We start from the raw sequence: 22,549 nt of genomic DNA, 5'->3' as shown, positions 1-22,549 counted from the left end.
GAAAACCCGAGAAACTCTGCTGAGAGTGGATTGCAAGAGGTGGCCAATGTGAAATTCAGTTCATGATGCTCTCGGGGGAGAGGTTTCCTGACTCATACCTCCATCTCTGATACTCCTACAATAGCCAAAAGACAGGGCTGGAATTGTGACTCTGTTCCCTTACTATCTTTAATTTCTTTTTCTTCAATCCAACGCTCCCTCAGCCTTCAGACCCTGACTTGAAAAGACCGATGTCCATGCCTTGGTCTAGGGCTGTGCCAGCCAGAGGTCTCAGTGTGCCCATCCAGAGCCTTCCCACCCTTTTCCCTCCTGCTCAGTGCCCTGGGAGGCCACTGTTTAACCTGGATCAGTGGGCCTCCCTCTGGCTTCCAGGTGTGCTCAGCCAATGGGAGTCTTGGCAGGAGGTTGAAGTTAGGAGCAGAATGAGGCTGGGGTATTTTACTCACTGGGCTACCTCTCTGCTGTGCTGTGGGTTGGCAGCGGCTGCAGGCCTGTGTGCAAGGGCATCACTCTTTGGGGACAGCCCTTTGTTACAGTTACAATGCAGCCACTGCTATCGTCCAGGTCCCAGGGGTTGCTCCCTCTCCGAACCCTTCTGGCCTTGGGTGGCCACATCTCCCAGCTGTTGTTAGCCTTAGGGTGCTTCACCAGGCTTCCTGGTTGCCTCTAATTCTGTCACACATTAAAAATAGCCCCTTCTGGGCACATGCACCCAAATGTTTATAGCAGCAATGTCCACAATAGCCAAACTATGGAAAGAACCTAGATGTCCATCAACAGATGAATGGATAAAGAAGATGTGGTATATAGATACAATGGAATACTATGCAGCCATCAAAAGAAATGAAATCTTGCCATTTGCAATGATATGGATGGAACTAGAGGGTATTATGCTTAGTGAAATAAATCAATTGGGGAAAGACAACTATCATATGATCTCCCTGATATGAGGAAGTGGAGATGCAACATGGGGGTTTTGAGGGGTAGGAAAAGAATAAATGAAGCAAGATGGGATTGGGAGGGAGACAAATCATAAGAAACAATCTCACAAAACAAACTGAGGGTTGCTGGGGGGAGAAGGGTCAGGAGAGGGTGGTGGGGTTATGGACATTGGGGAGGGTATATGCTATGGTGAGTGCTGTGAAGTGCGTAAACCTGGCAATTCACAGACCTGTACCCCTGGAGCTAAAAATATATTATATGTTTATTAAAAAAATTTTAAAATTTAATTAAAAAAATAGCCCCTTTAGAGCACCTGGGGGGCTCATTTGGTTGGGTCTGCCTTCGAGCAGGGGATTGTGAGCCCCACATCAGGCTCCTTGTTCAGTGTGCAGTCTGCTTCTCCCTCTCCCTCTGCCTGCCACTCCCCCTACTTATGCTCTCTCTCTCTCTCCTGACAAATAAATAAAATCTTAAAAAAAAAAAAAAAGGATAGCCCCTTCACTGCACTCTCCTGAACCACCTCATTTGAACTGCCACTGTTTCTTGCCAGAGCCCCAATTAATACACTGTCCACATCTATATCAATCTTTGATTCCAAAGCAATCTCTATCTTGTTCTTTCTTTTCCTCATCAAAGTTCTTGAATACCTACCCCAGAAGGTTTGGGCTCGAAGGGCTTTGCACACAGGCCAATCTAGTACTTATCTTTCTGGAGGCCAGTTTGCCAAAATATACCAAAATCTGTAAAAAAAAAAAAAAATATATATATATATATATAGATAGATAGATAGATAGATAGATAGATATGGAATTCTGATAACTCAGAAGTTCTAGTGGTCCTCTACAGCATCCCAAGGAATCCACAGACTTCTATAAAAATGCTTCTGGGGCAATATTAAAAACAATGACGATCTCGGCACCCACTAGGTGAGACACGGCAGGCTGCATTGCCCTGTCAGTGCTATCCGGACAAATACCAGCACTGGCACTCAGTGCAGTAGTGAGCAGAAGAGTGGACAACGATGGGAATCCACCCAAATGTCTTAACAGTAGGAGAAATGTAAAGAAAAATGGCTGGCATTCCACATGATAAAATACTATGTGCCCTTACAAACAGATTTTGTAGAGGACTATGTAATGACATGGAAAGTTGTACATTACATATTGTTCAACAAGAAAAGCAGATCTCAAAATTCAATACGGAGGAGGGTTCTATTTTTAGAGATTAGAGAGAGGTGAAATGTGTGTGTGTTTGTGTGCATCTGTGTGTGTGTTTGTGGATCAGAGAAAGCAGGAGCATTTATTTCAGTGTGGTAGGGGAATAGCTACTTATTATTTTCTTCCACATGCTCACCTAGGGTTTCTAAATTTTCAAGAATAAATAGATCTAAATATTAAAGTGAGAAAATATGATAATAAATGTATTTTTTTTTAAAGTCTCCCAACCTAATTTTACAGATGTGGTACTAAAATTTTGGTTAGGAGTCTCTGATTATAAACTGTTTGCTGAATGCACTGCCTGGAGGACCAATCATATAACTGATGGCTTCCGGTCTCAGTAGAGGTGGTTGACATTTCAAAACTGTGAGATACAGACCCGTGGGCCATCTCAGGCTATATACCAACTCCAGCTCTGTGCAATGGCCACTGACTCTCTGCCAAGAAAACAATGTGTCCCAAGCAGAGACTGTTGCCTGAATCCTTGGCAGCCATTTCCTGATGTTCTCTCTCCTGAACACTTAATATATTCCTAGCAGATTGACTACATGTTATTAATAACTATATAGTCTGCCAATCAACATCATCTTCGGAGAGAAACTTTCCAAGTCAGCCATATTAAAACCCAATTAAAAAAAAAAAAAACTATTTGAAGGGCATTCTTTCTCAACAGTACTTTTAATTATTTGACATCTAATTATTTACTCCTTCACTTTTACTCTACCTTCTTTTCCAAAGGACTCGAGAAAGCTAATGAGTCAACATGGGGCTGCGTGCAGATTCACGTGTATGTGATTACAAGTTCCTATAGATGCATGGAAGTATAGGACTTATTTTATAGTAATAATACTACGTAGTATATATTTAGTAATAATAACATAGTATTAATCCATGTAAATATAATCACATTCACTTAATTCACCCAGGAGGGAAGGCATGGGCCAAAGTATGCTGCTAGCATCCATCTACCAGAATAGAGAAGGAAATGAGAATTTGCTGAGGTCCCTTTGGTTCCTACTTGGGAGATTCATGCTGTCATCACCTTTGGCCTCGACCCTGCTACAGCCTCTGCTCTGATTCTTGCCCCTTCTCTGCTAACCCATATTACCCTTGCCAGATTCATCTTCGTAACAGGCATCATCTTCAAGTCAGAGGTCTGCAAACTGTGGACAATACCTGTTTTTGTAAGTAAAGTTTTATTGGCACACCACCATGCCCATCTGCTTGCATAATGTCTTTGCTGCCTTTTTATCCACAGCAGAGTTGAGTAATTACAACAGAGACTGGACAAGGGGTGCCTGGCTGGCTTGGTTGGTAGAGCATCTGACTCTTGATCTTGGGGTTGTAAGTTCGAGCCCCATGCTGGGCCTAGAGCTTGCTTAAAAAAATTTAGTTAAAATATTTTTTTAAAAAAAACAACAGAAACTACAGAAAGTAAAAAATCTTTACTATCTACCCTTTATGAAAAAAAAAATCCAACCCTTGTCTTAAATAAGCAAAACCAGAGTCCTCTAAAACAAAGTGTTCAAGACAACTTATTGGTAGTTGGGGAGAACATAACTGAACATCCTCTTTCTCTCATAATCTTAAGAAAGACAGCATTAAACTTTCCTAATGTTTAGTACATGGACTGAGAGTGAATCATGGGTATAACTATTTTTTAAATATTTTTTTTGCTTTATTTAATTTATTTTTCTTAATTTATTTTTTATTTATTTTCGGCATAACAGTATTCATTATTTTTTCACCATACCCAGTGCTCCATGAAATCCATGCCCTCTATAATACCCACCACCTGTACCCCAACCTCCCACCCACCCGCCAATTCAAACCATGATGAAAATGCTGAATATGTATAGTCAAAGGCCATTTGCTATTAGGGACAGATGATTTAAAAAAAATAAAAAAAGGTTTGAAGACCAAGTAGGTGATTAACAGTAGAGAGCTTGGCAAATAGTAGGTGCTCAGAATGGTTTGGAATAATATTAGTTATTACTGAATCTCTAGTCTGTTTCAAGAGCAGTGCAAAGGGCTTTATATGGATTATTTCATTTAATTCACACAACCCTCCAATGAACTTGGTATTATAACCCAATCCCATTTTACAGGAGAAAACACTGAGCGTCACCGAGATTAAGTGTCTTCCCCATGGGCACATAGTGAGAAAATGTAGCTCTGGGAGCTGAATCAGGATCTCTCTGACTCTGAAAGCTCAGGTCTGAGCTTGAGAACTGCCATACAGGTTCAGCGGCACCATATTGTGGAAATATGTTTATGTTCAGGCTTATCATTAACCAAGGCGACATGGAAAGGGAAAACACTGATTGTGCTTTTCAAGCTTCATCACCCAGTTCTAAAAATGCATTCTGGCAAAAAATAAGGAGGGATCACCAGAACTTCTTTCATATTATACATTTGTTGAAACCCACAGAATGTACACCACCAAGAGGGAATCTTAATGTAAACTCAGGACTTTAGGGGATAATGATGTGTCAGTGTAGACTTCACTGACTGTAAAATGTACCAATGTGATATGGCTACTGACAGTGGGGGAGGTTGTGCAACTGTGTGGGCAGGGGGTTTATGAGAACTCTCTATACTTCCAGTCAATTTTGCCATAAACCTAAAACTGCTGTTAAAAAGTAAAGTTTATTAATTCAAAAACTGGAGAAATAAATAAGAACGACTCCATACTTTACATTCACTAGGAAGACTATTTTTTTTTTTTAAAGATTTATTTATTTATTTTACAGTCACCTGGGTGGCTGAGACGGTTAAGTGTCTGTCTTTGGCTCAGGTCATGACCCCGGGATCCTAGGATCAAGTCCCACATCAGGCTCCCCTTGCTCTATGGGAAGCCTCCTTCACCCTTTCCCTCTGCCTGCTACTCCCCCTGCTTGTGCTCTTTCTCTTCAAAATTTAAATAAAATCTTTTTAAAAATATTTATTTATTTTAGAGAGAGAGAGAGCCGGGGAGAGGGAAAGGAATCTTCAGCAACACTTCCCACCGAGCCAGGAACCTGAAGCAGGGCTTCATCTCATGACCCTGAGATCATGACCTGAGCTGAAATCAAGAGTCAGATGCCCAACTGACTTAGCCAGCCAGGTGCCCCTGTTTTGACTACTATCAAAACCTAAAAACAGTAAACACTGGCAGGGAAGGGGGGCAACGGATTCTCTTGTGCACTGCTGGTGAGAATGTAAAGTGATGCAGCTGCCGTGGGAAAGAGTGTGGCCATTCTTCAAAACTTTAGAACGACAATTACCATATGACCTGACAATTCCACTCCTGGGTCTGTACCCAAAAGAACTGAAAGCAGGTACTTGAATAGATGCTTGTGTACCCAGGCTCCTAGCAGCATCAGTCAGAAAGGTAGAAGGAAACTTCCAAAAGGTAGAAAGAACCCAAGTGCCTTTTGAGAGATGAATGGAGGAACAAAGTGTTGCCCAAAGGTACACTGAGATAATATTCAGCCTCACAAAAGAAGGGCATCCTGACTCACGCTACAACAGGGATGAACCTTGAGGACATTATGTCCAGTGCTGTTAGTCAGTCACCCAAACCCAAATACCATATGATTCCACGTTCCTGAGGTACCTAGAAAGGTGGCTGCTGGGGAGTAGGGAGAGGACAGAAAAGGGAGTTATTGCTTAATGGGTACAGAATCTTGGTCTGGAAGATAAAGGAGTTCTGTAGATGCATGGTGTTCACAGCAACACAACAACATAAATGGACTTAACACCATCAAACTGTACACTTAAAAATGGCTAAAATGGTGAATTTTACCTTGCAAATGTTTTATTTTTTTAACCTTGTGAATGTTTTATAATTAAATCAATTTGAATATGTAAGGCTTTTAATATTGCATTCTGAAGTACAAATGTTGGATGTAACTTCTTTAAAAAAAAAAAAAGATTTTATTTATTTGAGAGACAGCAAGCATGAGTGGGGGTGGGGAAAAGGAGAAGCAGGCTCCCCGCCAAGGAGGAAGCCCAATGCAGGGCTCAATCCCAGGACCCTGAGCTCATGACCTGAGCTGAAGACAGAGCCTTAACTCACTGAACCTCCCAAGCATCCCTGTAACTTCAATCCTATAGTTTGGCCAGTTCAATAAATATATTTCTTTGAAATGAAAAACTGATTTTAAAATAATGTGAAAAAGTACAGAGTCCTCTACTTCTTGGTCCATGACTTGAAAGGCGGTAGAACCAAGGTTTATGGTCTCATATCTGAGGCAGGACTTAGTAGGTTGACTGGGTCCAGTTAGATGGCCAGCCAATTTCACATTGCATCACCACCGACTGGCATGGTGCCATGTGACTCTTGGTGCTGGGTGACAATTCATGTCGAACTTTCCACAGAAAGCCTATTCCCCATGAGTACTGGCATACACCATTTGATTTTCACATGTTTGGACCCTGTGAAAGGAAAGGCTGATATATCATTGCCTAAGGTTTGGGATGTAACTGTTCATGCCTATTACCAAATTCTTGATTTTGATGGAATCATAAGACTTAGCAGTCTTTAGAAAAAGTGCACTGGGCTAGGGGGCAAAAAAAAAAAAAGACAAAACAAAACATTAGCACTGCAGAGAAGCTTTTCCATTTCAAAATTCTTCCTGACATAGTCAAAATCTCCAAAAGCAATTGCCAAGGAGGTAATATTCGTAACAATGATGATGAGGATGATGACGACGATGTTGTTACCAGGTCTGAGTGTCTTTCTGTGCCAGGAACAGAAAGTGTATTTTATATGTGTAAGGATTTAATTTCATTGTCACATTTGTCTTTGTAAGCAAATACGTTTTTATCTCACTTGTAAAGATGAATAAACCAACCCTCAAAGAAACGAGAGAATATGCCCGAGGTAAAGTGGTAAAGCTGGGATTTAAATCGGGATCTCTCTAACTACCAAAACTCTATTCTTTCTTTTCTACTGCAGCACCTTTACTAATCTTCCCATGTCTTGGAGTCTATCATCTTTTCTATCGCCAGGCTGATAGTTGGCTAAACTAGTGAGAGCCTCGGTTTCTAGGCTGGCGGTTGTGGCTCAGAATGGAGGTTCCCAAGGTAACAGAGGGGAGTAGGAATCTGAGGTACTGACTGCCCACAGCACCCTTCTACCCAGCAAAGCCATCTAGGGAAACTTGTAATAATAATCACATCTATTTGTCAATCAACTGGTATCCCAGGCACCACAGAGAAGGCTTCACATCCTTTATCTCTAATCCTACCAGCAATTCCATAAGGCAGGTATGTTATCCTCACCTTTACAGAGGTGAGGCCCAGAAGGGTAAATGACATGCCGAAGCAAAACAACTAGTCAGCGGAGAACGTTCCTCTTCACTTTGTAGTGCCTCATGGCAGAAACCCAGAGCCAGTCCTCAGAACAGAGAAGAGCAGACGGTGGAGAAATGATAAATGAGGTTACAGTCCAGGAGGCCAGCATCCTGGGAAAATTACATGCCGGAGGGTGGGGTGGGACGGCAAGAGGAGAGAGAGAGACCCTCGCCATCTCGAATCTTCTAAAAAAGCACAGCCTAAGGTCACAGAACTATGCAAATAAATAGCAAGGGTTATTCCTGAAATCAACTACTTGGAATCTTTACTTGAATGCACCGAGACTATTGATTTGCCTGAGTCCACTGTATGTTACTAAGCGCACAGCTCTAATGTATTGCATCTGAAACAGCCCCTCGGAGGCTGAGCCCCTGGCCCTTGGCCTTGCTGAAAGATTGTCTTCAGACCACGTATCTACACTGCAGGTGGTATTAGGGGAAGAATTTTGCTAACTGAACTCTCCGAGGGGAGGGGCGTGTATATGGATGCAATCTTGAAACCTACTTCTTAGCTCCAGTGCCCCCACCCCTCCCCACCGTTCCCTCCACCTTCTTCTTGTGGGTGTTAAACGTGAACACATATGGCTTTAATGATTTGGTAATACGTTTGGGTTACTACATCCTGGCTCTTAAACTCCAGGGCAATGACCTGAACCCCATCAATTAATCTGACTAGGAGAGGGGTTCAAGATGGAGTCGTTACAAGACTCCCTTCCGCTGAAGACGCAGGGAAAAGTACACGACTAAGAATAGCTGCACGTATAAATAAAACACAGCTTCTTCCTATCTGTCAGGAAGCAGAGGCCACCACGTGGGCTAGCTCCTTGCTCACATGGGGTCCATGATTCCTGCCAGGGCAGGGATGGGTCCTTAATAATTAATTCTGGACCCGCTCAGCCAGAAAGTGCTTCCTAAATAACCTTCTGTCAATAGTGGTTTGAATTAAGACCAAGTTCTAAATGCAATAGTTTTCAGTTGATTGGCTTGGGGAGCTTTCCCCCTCCCAGAGACTGGCCCCTCAGGCAGGGCCCTAGTGAGACCAGTGCAAGGGAGGGATTCCATCCAATGTGTTGGTGGCCGAACTCTGTCCTCCCCCCAACATTCATATATTGGAGTCCTAACCCCCAGTACGTCCGAATATGAGTTTTCTTTGAGATAGGGTCTTTAGAAAAGTAATAAGGTAAAATGGGGACATACAAGGGGGCTCTAATGCAGTGCGCCTGCTGTTCTCTCAAGCAGAGGAGCTTGGGACACAGTCACATGCGTAAGAGAGACCATGTGAGATTCTTCTTCAAGCCACGGACAAGCCTCAGGAGACACCAACCCAGCCAACACCTTGATCTCAGACTTGGAGCTTACAGAATCAGAAGGAAAGATGACACTCTGTCTGAGGCACTGTGTCATGGCAGCTCTTGAAAATGAGACCCAACTTTATTCATCTGCAAAGAGCAGTGTTTCAAGAGAAAGGGGGAGGGCTGGAGACTGTCACTACGCTAGCGCTGCCTACATGCCCAACACTCACCCAGGAGATCTCATTTAATCCACACAACTGCCGGGGACGCTCAGGCTTCCCGAGTACTGGGCTCTCTCTACAAAGGCTTTCTGTGCACTTACTTTTTCAATAGTTGCAAAATTTTGAATCAATTATAAGTAAACTGTGAATCTCACTTGTGGGAAGTTAGGAAAACAATGAACCATAGATGAAGAACTGGAAAGAGAAGTAGTGTGTCCAACTCCACGACGCTGTGAGAATCCGATCAAACCCCAGCAACTTCTCCACCAGAGGAGACACCTAGGCCCACAATCCCAGAATGCTGGGCTCCAGGTCCAGGATAAACAGACGCTTTGAAACTTACTCACAGACCCTGCAGGGACTCACAGACCCTAGCTGAAAAAAGCCCTAGTGTAGGGGGTTTCAAGGGAGTCCTGGCAGAGTTGAGATGATAAAGGAGAGAAAAGAGAGGGGAGAAGAGGGGGAAGGCAGAGGGGAGAGGAGGGAGTTATAGGAAGCGGGAAGGCGGGGAGAGAGGAGGGCCCATGAAAGAGGGAGGGAGGAGTCAGGACAGGAGAATGAGGGAGGGGAAGAAGAAGAAGACGCGGAAAATGAAGGAACAGAAGGGAGGACAGCAGGGTGGGAGCATGAAGAGGCAAAGAAGAGGAGGGAAAAAGAGGAGGGGACGGAGGGGGAGGGAGAAGAGGAACCCTGGAGGATGGAGGAGGAAGAAGGCATTGGGGTCCCTGGGGGGGGGGCTGGACTCTGTCTACAGCAGGTCCAGGGTAGGCTAACATGGAAGGGTGGCGTGTGGAAGTTGGCAAATCCACGTCCTGACCTCAGAAAGGCAGTCAATTCTTGCAGACCCCGCTATGGGGAAATTTTTAGCACAGGTGCTACCTGCTAGCATGCAGAACAAATATTTAAACATCTCATTGAAATTGCGAAGGAGGGCTATCCTAGAGTTCCTAGTGCTTGTGGAAACTGTTAGTAAGAGATCCGCAGGTATTAAAACAGATGTAATTGGCATCGTTCCTTAGGTGGAATTTCTTTCTGGTTGAATTTTAGGGAACATAAAAATATGTGTAAAGGCTTTTGCCTATTTCCTCCTGATCCTGTTCCCCTGAGCCCTGTTGCTACCCTCTCAAAGGGAGTACCCACAAGGAGAGGGAAAAGGAACAAGTGGATATGTACGGTGAATCTCAAAGAAGTATCAGTTTTACTTATCAGTAAGTCTTTTAAAACAGTTTTCTATGAATGTAAATATGGCTATATTATAGGACAGAAGGCAAAATTTTATATATTCATAATTTGTTGTCTTGGGCAAACAACTTAACTCTCTTAGTCTCAATTCCTACATCTGTAAAACGAACCCATGAGGAGCAACTGTGAAGAGAGAGAACATGCAAACCCCTAATATTTGACAGATGTTGGCATCTGACAGATACTAGGTGCCCTTCTCTTCCCCCATCTGCAATAGTCCTCATCTCTTCCCACAGCCTTCCTTCTCTCTCAGTTCACAGTCGTCTTCTCAAAATTAGAGCTCTGGTTTTTGTTGTGGTTGTTGTTGCTGTTTTTTAGGAAGCTGGATGTGTGCTTCCTAAGAGTAGGGACCATATCCTGTTCCTTTCTGACTCCTAGGCCTTAGGACCGTGCCGGCACAAAGTAGGTGCTCATTAAGCAGCAGCAGATGAAGCCACTGAACATTCCTTTTGCAAATGTTCCTGTGACGCCCTGTGACAGCTCTTGCGATATTCATTCTCTTGTTCCTCCTAGAACGAGAGCCCTGCGAAGCCTGAAGTTAGGTCTTACCCATCTGGGTAAGGAGTGTCTGTATAAGAAGTTGGAGGGCATCAATAAATATTTGCAGAATGGATTTTACTTTGATTTGAAATGGAACCAAAGCTAACATGGCCTGGGCTCCACAGTTAGCATGAATAATAGAAGAGAAAGGCCCCAGAGTGTATAGGAGAAATTGCTCAGTCCTGCTGCCTTTGCCAAGTCCAGGCCTGTCTAGCCAGACTCCCATGTTGGTCCTGCTCCTGATATCAGGTCAGAGAGCCCTGTGGGACCTCTAGACCACTGGTGTCAGAGGAAATGCATTGGGGGCAGTTGGTCACTTACTATAAGGGAGGCCAGCTTCCCTATACCCAGCGGGGTTTAGATAGAGATGATTTCTAGTCTCCTGAAATGGTGTTCCCCCACCCCACACCCCCAGGCAGCCTTTGAGAGTCTTCAGTCCAGACAACACTGATCTCTCCCTTCTCTGTGCTCCTGCTATAAAGAAGAAAGAAAAAAGTCCTTGCATGAGGCCTTGCACATAGTAGGTGCCCCATAAATGGCAACCCCCTTTCTTTTTCCTCTCTTTGCCCTCTTTGGAAGGCAGAGCCAAGTCTAACTCCTCTTTCGATTCCAGGGATCTTGTACAGAGCCTGACAAAGGGTAAAAATTCAGTATTAATATTTTTTTTTTTTAGTGAACTAATGAATGAAGGTCATACATTATTCCCCCACAAGCCTCTAAACCAAGTATTCTGAAGCCCCTACCCCAAACCGCCCCTTCAAACAGAAACAGTCTGTGGTAGCATAAATGTGGAAGGAATCACATAAAGATGTAAATAATCTGAATAGGTGGTGCAATTCAAGGAGCGTGGGCTCCCCCCCCCCTCGTGTTGCAAAGCAGGTTTAATTATAATTGCAGTTTAAAAAAAGATTTTCAGAACAGACTCTGCATCAGAGTGTCTCAGGCATAAAAAGAAAAAGTTTTGGAGACTAATCCAGGGGTGATGGTTATTTTCTCTCCAGAGGCCAAGTGACAACCACCTTTCTCAGCCACCAGCTCCAGCTCTTGCTTTGGACTCTTTCCCCAGCAAGGTGGGGGGTCAGGGAAGTTGTAGATAGCAGAAGCCCCTCCCCCGCCCTGGGGCTCCCTGATAGCAGAAACCACCCCAGGGGCTCCCCGCAGATCTGTTCACTCTCCTCACGACCCCAGCTCCCGGACCCTGTGTGAGCAGCGGGAAGGCCAGGCCTGACGCCTGGGACAGTGAGATTGCCCGCCTGCTGCCTACCCCCCCACCACAAACACCAAAGCCACCATTTCCTTCTAGGACTGAGAAAAAGACCAGCCTTCCCCTTCCCTGGTGTTCTTGACTAGGAAACTGGGCCTCTGGAGGGCCTCACAGCAGTGAGGCCTGGCAGGGGGGCTCAGGTCTCTCTGAAGGAAGCACTGCAAACTCCTTCCCAGGGAAACACTATTGCCCCTCGGTGGGGGGGTGGGTTAAGGTGGAGGGATCTTTCCTGGATTTCCTTCCTTGTGTTGACCTTTTCCCTGAGTCCTAGGGTGCCACCTGGTCCCAGTGCATGGAGCACTGGCCTGGGAATCAGGACACAAGGGCCGAGAACCAGCCAGCCCGGCCCCAGCTTGCTGTGTGGCCCTGGTTATGTCCCTGTCTCCTTTCATCCTAGGACTGCGCTGGAGGACTGTGTGTGAAATTCTCCGCAGATAAATCTGTCTGATCCGCAAGTATCCATCAGCCAGGACCCTGTGTGGGCCACGGTGCCATGGACAATCCCTCATCCTTCTCACAGCAGCCCCGAGAGAGACAGGTGCTCCTTTCCCCACCTGGCAGGAAAATGACCTCACAGAGGGCAGGAGGTAATCAACCTTCCAAGGTCACACAGAGTGGGTTTCACGACGGGTACGAAGGATGGGAGCATTTGAAGCACAGGGTAGCCCCGCTGGTAAGGCATCCAGGGGTACACGAACATGGGGCAGCAGGAAGCGTGCCACAGGCAGGCCTGGGCTGAAGTTGAGGAAGCAGCCATTTGAGCCCGACCCCCCTGGCCTCAGGTCCAGGCCCTGGTGCTGAGCTGTGTGATACTTAGAGAAATCACTGTGTGTCTCCGAGCCTCATTCTTCTTCATCTTTGAAATAGCGGTAACAACCTTCCCTTGGCCCATCTCTAAAGTGGTTGAAAAGATCCAGTCAAAAGTTTGAAAGGGGTTGCTTAAAATTTGCAAAATTTTAAGAGCCTCACCACTTCCTAGCTCTGTGGTCCTTTGAGCCTCAGGTTCCCTGCCTATGAAGTCAGTCAGGATCCTCAGCCCTGCCTTGTGTGTGTGTGTGTGTGTGTGTGTGTGTGTTTTTATGTGTGTGTGTCTATTGTGGGGGTGTTGCTGGTTACAGTGTCTGAGGAATCAGTCCCTGGCTGATGGTCCGTTAACAACAGCCGTGGTTATGACGAGCATACACGGTAAAGCTCTGTGTACAGGTGGGGAATTGTTCTCTGTGTTTCCTTCAGTCTGTTTCCAGGGAGATGGGCTCTCTTCCTTATACAGCATAAGTCACCCCTGTTCTCAGGCCTCCATTCCACCAGGTCACCCAGCAAACAGAGTGCTAGAGGCTGGAAGACTCATTTTCTCTTCTCCGCAGGATCCGGGGATTTGTTTCTTTGCTGTGATGGGCCAGGCCTACAGCCTGCCTAACCCATATTTCTAGAACCTTCCAAACAGTCTCAATGAGAAAGCCTGGTAGCAGTAGCCTGGGTTGCAGGAACGAATGTGTAGCTCCCCTCCTGCTGCTGGCCAGGGGCAGGCTGTGTGTGTGTGTATGGGGTGTGTTCAACCAATGCCAGACCGGGGGTGATAGCTTTTTAGCAAAAAGGCTCTGAGACCTTGCTGCTCTGTGCCAACCACATGTCTTTTTCCCAGGTCTTTTTTCTGTGCCAAACAGCAAACAGGGCTGGCGCTGGTTCCTCTCTGAGGCAAAGGTGTAACTCTAAACAGGCTGGGTCTGCTCCCAGCACCTCACCACAGTTTACTGAGAGCATGTGTGTGTCACTCCGAATGGTCTGGGCATTATTTCCTCACAGAACATCAAGCCCATTTGAGAGGGGAAAAAACCAAGGGTCTGACAGAGGAGTAGTGGAGAGAAAGGGAGGGAGAAACGAAACAGGGGTTCTTAGCTGGGCCTTTTACCAGACTAATGGAGGGGGATCTCTACCAACCAACCCTGCCTGGGCTAACCCCACAGCAACAGGATCAGATTTTCTGATGGTGGAGTCTCGGCATCTGCATTTTTCAAGAACCACAGAGAAGCCTCTGCCTGTGAAGACCCTGCTTACACTTAACCCTCATGGGCACGTCACCGTGGGGGCACGAGAGTCCCAGGCTGCGGTTTGATTAGAACTTTTAGACCCTAGAGCCCAGGCTCAAAACCCTCCATACCACACAGCCTCCTAGAGCTCTACCTGGAAACACAGGTTCACTGCTCTCCCCAAACCTGCACACCAAACTATTCCCATGTGATTCCCTGCCCTCCCCCATTTCCTACAATGTCCTGTGATTTCATTTTCTCATTTGGCATTTTGTTTTGCTGTTCAGGGCACAAAGGGCCAATAGCTTCTTCCCCCAAGCTATTTCTCCTCAGAAGCCCTGAAATAGCTTAGCAATTTGGGAGACATTTAAAATGCATTGATTTACTGGGGGACCCTGGGAGCCCCTCCCCCCACCTTTCCCATCTCCTAAATCCTAGCATGAATGTAGCAGGTTCCAATCAGGGTTCCCCCCACCCTGCCCCATCTTGTTAGTGATTAAGCCACAAGCCCTGCTGCTTGTACCCTGCTCCCTGCTCCCCATCAGCCCAGCAGGCGGGAGGGAGCGCGGGCTTCTGACTCCCTGAGGCCCAGTTCCAACCTGGGCTCCACCTCCTCCGAAAAAATGAGAGCACCACCTACCAGCTTACAGGCCCGTGGCCAGGGTTAGGTAAGAGGATGAACCAAAAGGCCCAGCACCCTGTCTACTCAAAATAATTGTCAGCTGCTATTATTAAATGCTGAAGATGATTGTGATTTGACGACTGTCCTAATCTTTGGCTTCTGTGAGGCCAGGCCCTTCAAGCAGGCTTGCCACAGGCTGAGGAACCACGGATCAAGGAGGACAGGACTGGGTTTTCTAAGAAACGCTCTTCTCTCTGGATGGCTTGGCCTCCAAAACACAATCTAGGAGGATCAGGCTCCTGGAACAGGAGGTGTGAAAAGTGCAGAGCCTAGGTCTGCTCCCCAGAAGCTCCAGGTGCTCAGGCCTGGTTCCGCGGAGGTAGGGACACCTCCCCCCACCCCAGCTCCTGTGAGCAGCCGGGGCTGAGAACCTCTGCTGAATTCTCCCCTCGCTACTCCCTTCCCAGAATCTCTCAATAGTTTCCCTTCTCCAGTGGGCGCTATTTTGTGAGGAAGCAAGTGCCAGGCTGTTCAGAGACACCAAGGTGCTCTTGGTAAACTGTGGTGAGTTGGAGGGAACAGACCCACCAGTTTGCCGTCATCCCTGTGTCACCAACGCCAGCCCCGTTTTCTAGCCCTGCTTCCAGGCCTGTAGGTGACAAGTCATGATTGAGTAGCCATGTTGCATCGGGATGTCCAGGAAGAAGTGGGTGGGTGGACAGTGGTTCTGTCCGGCCCTCGGGGAGCTTTTGGACCCTTGAAGAAGCAGCACAGCTATTATGAGGGAGGAAAAACAAGGGCCTGACCTGGTCAGGAAGAAATCAGAGCATCTTTCTGAGCATCCCTCTGACAGGGAAGCTGGAATCTGAGGGATGACAAGTAGTACAGACGTAGCTGGGAGATGTGGGAACAGAGTCTGAGGAGTCCCTGACACTAGCTAGGGCTTGGCTAGACGGAAGAACTGGAAGAGGCCAATGTGTGTGGCACAAAGACAGAGGAGGAAGAATGGGTCAGGATGAAAAGTCATCAAACAAATATCCACGGGGACACAGAACACGGTAACCTCACCCTTAGGAGCATGGCTGCTGGAGCCAGAAGGCCAGGGTTCCGAGCCTACCTTAGCTCCCTACAAGCTCCGTGACGTCAGTCTCCAAACTGGAAAGGATAATACTACCTACAAGTTTCTGTGCAAATTAGATTAGTTAATTCATGTAAATAAATCACTTAGAAGTGTGCCTGGAACACAGTAGGTGTGTAAATGTTTGCTATCGTTATTGTTATGTGTTAGGCATTGGTTCAGACTCCCATCTGCAAAATGGGAACGATAGTGTATCTAACTCAGATGGCCATCGTGAAGATGAAATGAGAAAGTGTGGGTGGGATCCTTACAATATGACCTCAGAGGGTGACCACCACCATTATTAATTGCTAGGCATTATGTACACTAGGCGGACAAGGCACTTCTTAGAACAAATCGGCAAACACGCAACTGTCTAGAAGTGGGAGGGGTGCTCAGGGGATGTGTCCCTTCACAGCAGCTCTGAGAGCACAGGGCTGGCAAGGCACGCAGACGCGGTGGCTGGATGAGTGCCCCAGCAGCTGAGGATTCTATGCCTCCACCTGCCTCTAATCTCTATCGATTTCTGCCCCTCTCGAAAAATTTTCATGAACACGTCTTGAAGGCTTTGCCCCCAGACAGTAATCCTCTCTTGCCTGTTTTCTTGCTGTGGCAAAGAGATGTCCAATTCAAGACATCTCCCATGCCCCAGGGGCTTACGATGCTTATAAGGAGTACACCCGCCAAGGACATAGAGCGGTCCCCTCGGGTTGGGCCCAGCCCTCTCTGCCCTCACAGCATTAAGGACACTCTCGGTGTGACTGCAGCAACCAAGGGCACAGGGAAGCTGAGGACCAACTTCCCGGGCAGACTTGTTTGAAGAAAGAGACTGGGATTCAGCTCAGGACCCCCAGGGTCTCCAGAAGCATCCAGGAGCTCCTCCCCCCTCTCTCCTTGGTTGCAATTCGTTGGTGCCCTCTAAAAATAGCAGTGGTTGTTCAGGGCAATACACCGTGCTCCGTCTATGAGTATGCCAGCACAGCCCTCTTTCAAAAATAGAACCCCAATCAGGTGTACTCCTAACTCCTTGCCCCTCCCCATCAGTCCCTGGACCCTTCAGAGGGATCCAGAGACAGGCGGCAGCTCCAGCCGCTGGGAAGCTACCATGGGGATCCTCACCCAGGTCTGTCTCTTTCCAAACCCCTTGTCTGTCAGCTTCCACTTTAAAAAATCCATTTTCGCCTGATGTAGAAAGTAATACATATTTATTCTAAGTACTATGGAAAACATAGAAAAGTATCTCACCATCCAGAAATAACCACTGACTTGAGTCTTTCCTTCCTTTCTCTTCCCCTCCCTCTACACAATCCCCCAACCCCCCCTCCCACACTTACTGATAGAATAGGGATAGTGAATTTTTAATCTTTTCCCCCCTGAATACATCAAAGGTATTTTCCTATGTTATTAAGTATCTACCCACCACGCAATGTTTTAATGCGGGTGTAATAGGACGGAGGTTCAGCACATAAAGTTTACTTCGGAAAGCTCTGTGTTCAAGTCCTAACTCGATCACTTACAGGTGTTGAGGGCGTGGACAGCTGAATGAACTCTTTAAGCCTCAGTTTACACATTTAAGAAATAGGGTAGTAGCACCCGTTTTACGATTGTTGAGAAGATACAGTGTGGTACTTCCTAACTACTCAATAATTGCTTATAAGAATAATTACAACAATGACAGCAAACTCCGTGAACTATAACTGAGTCCATGATTCTCCTGCTGCTAGGTATCTAGCTGGTTTCTAAAGCCCGTGTTCTCCGCCCACTAATCCCTTCTCCAGAAAGTTCTGGAATCCACAGAGAGGGCTGTGAAGGAAGTACCCTGGCTGGAGTCTCTGCAGATCTGGAGCAGATCAGCAGGGGAGTGGAGGGCTGGCAGTGCAGGCTGCCAGAGCTTCGCGAGGACTGGAGCTCCTGCCTCCTCGACAAAGCCTCAAGAAGCTGAGAACAAAGGTTCCTATGGTGGGAAGGGCCCCACGCCTCTAGCTTAAAGGGGTACCTGGATATGGGACCTCCTCCGTTGATTCTCAGCCGGCTTCCATCCTGATCATCTTTATTCTCCAAATTCAATTCCTCCGAAAGCTGACGCATCTACCCCACCCCCCTCCAATTTGGATTCTCTCACTGTGCCTGGAATTATTAGAAGCTGGGCCCTGATGAAGAGAACAAGGCCCTGGGGCACCTGGGTTGCTCAGTCGGTTAAGCATCTGCCTTCCGCTGCTTCTCCCTCTGCTCGTGCTCTCTCTCACTCTCTCTCAAATAAATAAATATAAAAATCTTAAAAAGAAAGAAAGAAAGAAAGAAAGAAAGAAAGAAAGAAAGAAAGAAAGAAAGAAAAGAAAAGAAAGAAAAGCCCAGAAAGTTTAGGTGATTCTCAGTAGTCACACAGCTAGACATTAATCAAGCTTCAGTGAGAAGCTCATTAGGGGCTGAATAATGTCCTACTTGCCCCCATTCATATGTTGAAACTTTACCTCGCATTAGCTCACAAGGTAACTGTATTTGGAGATAGGGCCTTTAGAAAGGTAGCTAAGGTAAAATTCGGTCATGTGGGTGGGCCCTATCCCAATAAAACAGCTGTCCATCTAAGTAGAAGAGATTAGGACCCACAAACACCAGGACCACCCAATGAGGCCACCAGGAGAAGGCAGCTATCTGTAAGCCAAATAAAAGCCTCAGAGGAAACCAAACTGGCCAGCATCCTGATCTTGGAATTCTAGCCTCTAGAACAGTGAACAAAGAAATTTCCGTTGTTTAAGCCACTCAATCTGTGGTATTTGTTATAACAGCCCGAGCAAACTAAGGGAGCACTTAAACACAAAACTCGTAACAGTTTATAAGGTTACAAAGTCATGTCATGTTTTTTGACCCTTTTGATTTTTACAGTGACCTTGTGAGGTAGAAATAATATTTTTATTTCCATATGGCCAGAGGGAATCAACAAGATGTCGAGCTCCTGTATGCAAAATGCTTGGCCCAGTGCCTGGCAAGAGGGGGTAACTGCTGTTGTTCTCGTCAGGTGCTCACACCTGCCAGGATTCTAAGGGGAAAGACTATGAAGAGAGGGTAGGAGCCACAGGGGAGATGGGTTTTAAACTCCATCTGAGGGGGATCTGTGCAAGGGAGGCAGGGCCAGCTCCCTTCCCAGGACACAGGAGAGCAGGGGCAGGATGGCAGTTAGGCCGTGGTCCCCCACTGAGATGGCTAGAATTGCTAGAGCAGCAGCACCCGGGAAGTTGGAAAAGCAAATTCGGGTGCTTTAGCCCAGACCAAGAGAATCAGAAACTGAGGGTGAGGCTCATCAATCTGTTTTTCCCTCCAGGTGATTCTAATGCATGAAAGTTTGAGAACCAGTGGGCTAGCGGGGCCTGGCAGATTGGAAAGGACCAGAAGACCTTTAACAGCCCTTCAAAACCAGAGACATGGAAATTCAGAGGACACTGGCCTTTCCCTCTCTTCTTCCCTTGTCTTCAGAGAGTTGTCAGCTGAAACAGCTGGAGTTGACTTGTGTCCTGGGGTATCAGCTGACTCCCCATCCATGAGGTAGGAAGAGAGCCAGCCAGACTCCCCCTGCAACTAGTATCCCCCTGGAATATGTCAAAGATGCCACATCAGTGCTGGGAAAGGCCTTGGGGACTTAGCACCTGAGCAAATCTGACCCAGAGAGGGCAAGGGTTGTCCAAGGTCACACATCAGAGTGATGTAGGCCAGGCCTTCCAGGCTTACTCCCCAGAACAGTGTGTCCATGCACGGCGGCCTGGAGGGATGAGGTCATCCAGCAAAACCACCCAGGGCAAATGCCATTTTCATCCCACTTCTCTCTGGCTCACGCGGCACATGGACACTTTCTGATTCCAGGCAGATCAGTGTTAACAGAGTGTTTCAAAGTCAAGGCGGGGGCAGGAGAGGACAAAGCTGTTGCTCCAGGCAGAAGCACAGCCTCTGACCTTTGTGCCTGTCTGTGCAGCTTCTGTCCACACTGGGGGATTATCTTATCTTGGAAATGCCTCTACCGGGGGCATTACAAGTGATTCATGCTCTGGTTGCCTCAACATCCAGAGTCAGGCAGAAGAAACACTTGTCAGACTTCATTTCATCAGTGCTGGTAGGAAGTACGTTTGAAGGATGGGTGCTATTCTGGCCCCCCTAGTTTTCTGACCTTACAGGAGAAGACTGTGTTGAGAGGGTGCTACACAGGGTCTGTAGGAAGGAGCTTTCCTTTTAGCTGGTGCAGTAGAGCCCACCACTAGGAAACAAGCACATGAGTAACCCCAGAAGCAAGACACAGGACAATACAGAGAATATGATCTTAGCAGGAAGACAGCAGCCGGGAAGTTTGGGTTTGGCCACTTGCAAGTCTATAATCTAGGGGGTGGGGCCCCAAATTGATGCTTCTAATAGCAATATTGATGTGGGTGGTCCACAATAGTAACCTGCCTTGCCTTCCTCATGGAGTTCTAGCAATGGCTCCTTTGTAAGACCCGTGTGTCAGTATAGTTCTGTTCTTTTCCTGCTTTGTAGGATCCTTGCACCATCCCTCATCCTCCCTGAGTCTCAGGTTTCCCATCTGTAAGATGGGAGTAGCAGCTACTGTTTGTACCTCAGAGTGGTAAGGGTCAGCAAGAGAAATAATTAAGGCAAATGAGTTCTAAAAATTATAATGACTTTTTAAAAAGATTGTGTTTACTTATTTATTGTATTATAGAGTGTAAGTCAGGGGAGTGGCTGAGAGAGGGAGAGACAGAATACCAAGCAGACTCCATACTGAGTGCAGAGCCCAATACAGGGCTCGATCTCACGACCTTGAGATCATGACCTGAGCCAAAATCAAGTCAGAAGCTCAACCGACCAAGCCACCCAGGTGCCCTAATGACTATTCACACGTAAAGGGGGGCACATTTATTGGGCACCTATTGTGAGTCAGACGCTCTCAGATGTCAGGATACTTGCATAAATAAACCAGAATTCCTGACCTGAGAGAACCTGGGGTGAATGGGGAAAGGCTGATAAATGAACCTCTGATCTAGTCAGTGTAGTAGAGGTCACTGTAGAGGTCACAGTAAACTCTAGAAGCATGGAGAAGTGGACAGTGGTTTAGGATGGATTTCATCCTCTCGCAAAAGCAATCCATTGCAGATTTTGAAGGTGGAAACTGACCTGATCTTGTTAGTTGCACAGGAAGATCATGTGGGCTGGAGATCCATTGTGGATCCCTGTGTGGGCAAGTCTAGAGGCAAGAAGACTAGGAGGCAAGGAGGAGGCTGCTGCAGTGATCCAGGGGTGAGATAACGCAGAGAGGAGATGCATTTGAGAGATTCGATGTGCAAAACACAGCAAGCAGCATAATTAAGCTCCTGCCCATTGGCCTGGGTCACTGACTAAGATGGGCCAGACTGGGTAGCAGGGAAAGTGATGGGTCTGTGCCTCCTGTCCACGCTGGCTGCGCCATTCCCACAGACAGATACCTCGTCTGGCGAGCACAGCGACTCTGACTGCCAGGTCTCCCCAGGTGAGGGACCGTCCCCCTGTCGTCCCTCCCCATGCCCTGGCATTACTGAACTCCGCTGTTCGCCGCTGCCCTAGCCTGCAGCAGTGTCCTTCCCACCCGTGGAGTCATCTCCAAAATGAACAACAGTAGCAATCAGCAAGTAATCATCTCGCTCCCCCCATACAATGCCTGCGTGTACAGATCATGTTTGCGATTGTTGCTAAAATGATAGCATGAAAACCAGAGCTCCTGCCAAAGAAAAGGAGGGTGAAAACCTATTTACATAAAAAGTGGTTCAGACCCAATCTGAGGCTTCCTCAACCAGGGCCTGCTAAGGTTCCTGGCCCCTCTGCCCTGCAGAGAGTGGGAAGTCACCTTGTCAGCTCCTGCTGGGGTAGGGCAGCGCCCCGTGGTGGCCCCTGGAGGCTCTGAGAATTGCGGTAACAGTGGAACTGTTCTGGCATCTGCCATAAGCTCTGGGCATTAACGAAGGGCAGCTCTCTGGGCCTTTCACTCACAGCTTAGCTCCCAGTCAGCTGAGAGGAGGTGCTCTCAGGGGTACAAGGTGACTTTAAGAGCATCTCAGACAGAAAGCCGGTGGACTAGAGGAGGCCCATAATAATAAGCTGTCACTGTTACTTTGTTCCAAGGAGAGCTGTCTGAATCCCACACTGTGCTAAGGGCTTTACAAGCCTATTGTTTTATTTAATCTCGCTGCACCACTGTCCTGAGAGGTGGCTGTTATTATTAATTCCATTTTACAGAGGATAAAAAATGGAGGCAGAAGTTAATTATGATTTCATAGCTAGTATACAGCAAAACTGGGATTCTAGCCTAGGTTGCTCGATTCAAAGCGCATGACCAAGCTAAAATAAAAAATGTAGGGATGCCTGAGTGGCTCAGTGGGTTCAACCCTCTGCCTTTGGCTCAGGTCATGATCCCAGGCCCCTGGGATGGAGCCCCACATCAGGCTCTTTGCTCAGCAGGGAGCCTGCTTCTTTCTCTCCTTCTCTCTGCCTGCCTCTCTGCCTACTTGTGATCTCTGCCTGCCAAATAAATAATAAAAAATCTTTTTAAAAAATGTAATCATAAGGACTGTGGAGGATGTGAAGAAATTGGAACTCTGCTCCACAGCCGGTAGGAATGTAAAATGCCACAGGCATTTGCAGAACAGTCTGGCCATTTCTTCAAATGGTTAAACTTAGAGATACTATGTGATGTGGTAATTCCTCACCTAGATA

The 22,549-nt window shown here is 46.8% G+C and overlaps 1 protein-coding gene across 1 annotated transcript in view; it reads right to left on the bottom strand.

The window, feature by feature from the left end:
• The window catches only part of TENM4 (teneurin transmembrane protein 4), a 721,609-nt gene that overhangs the window by 453,661 nt on the left and 245,399 nt on the right, over positions 1-22,549 (bottom strand). The gene's annotated exons all lie outside the window — the stretch shown is intronic.

This window comes from Mustela lutreola, chromosome 1, assembly GCF_030435805.1.
Source record: "Mustela lutreola isolate mMusLut2 chromosome 1, mMusLut2.pri, whole genome shotgun sequence".
NCBI lineage: Eukaryota > Metazoa > Chordata > Mammalia > Carnivora > Mustelidae > Mustela > Mustela lutreola.
The sequence above is the reverse complement of the archived record's forward strand: the minus strand, read 5'-3'. Positions and strand labels throughout refer to the sequence as shown.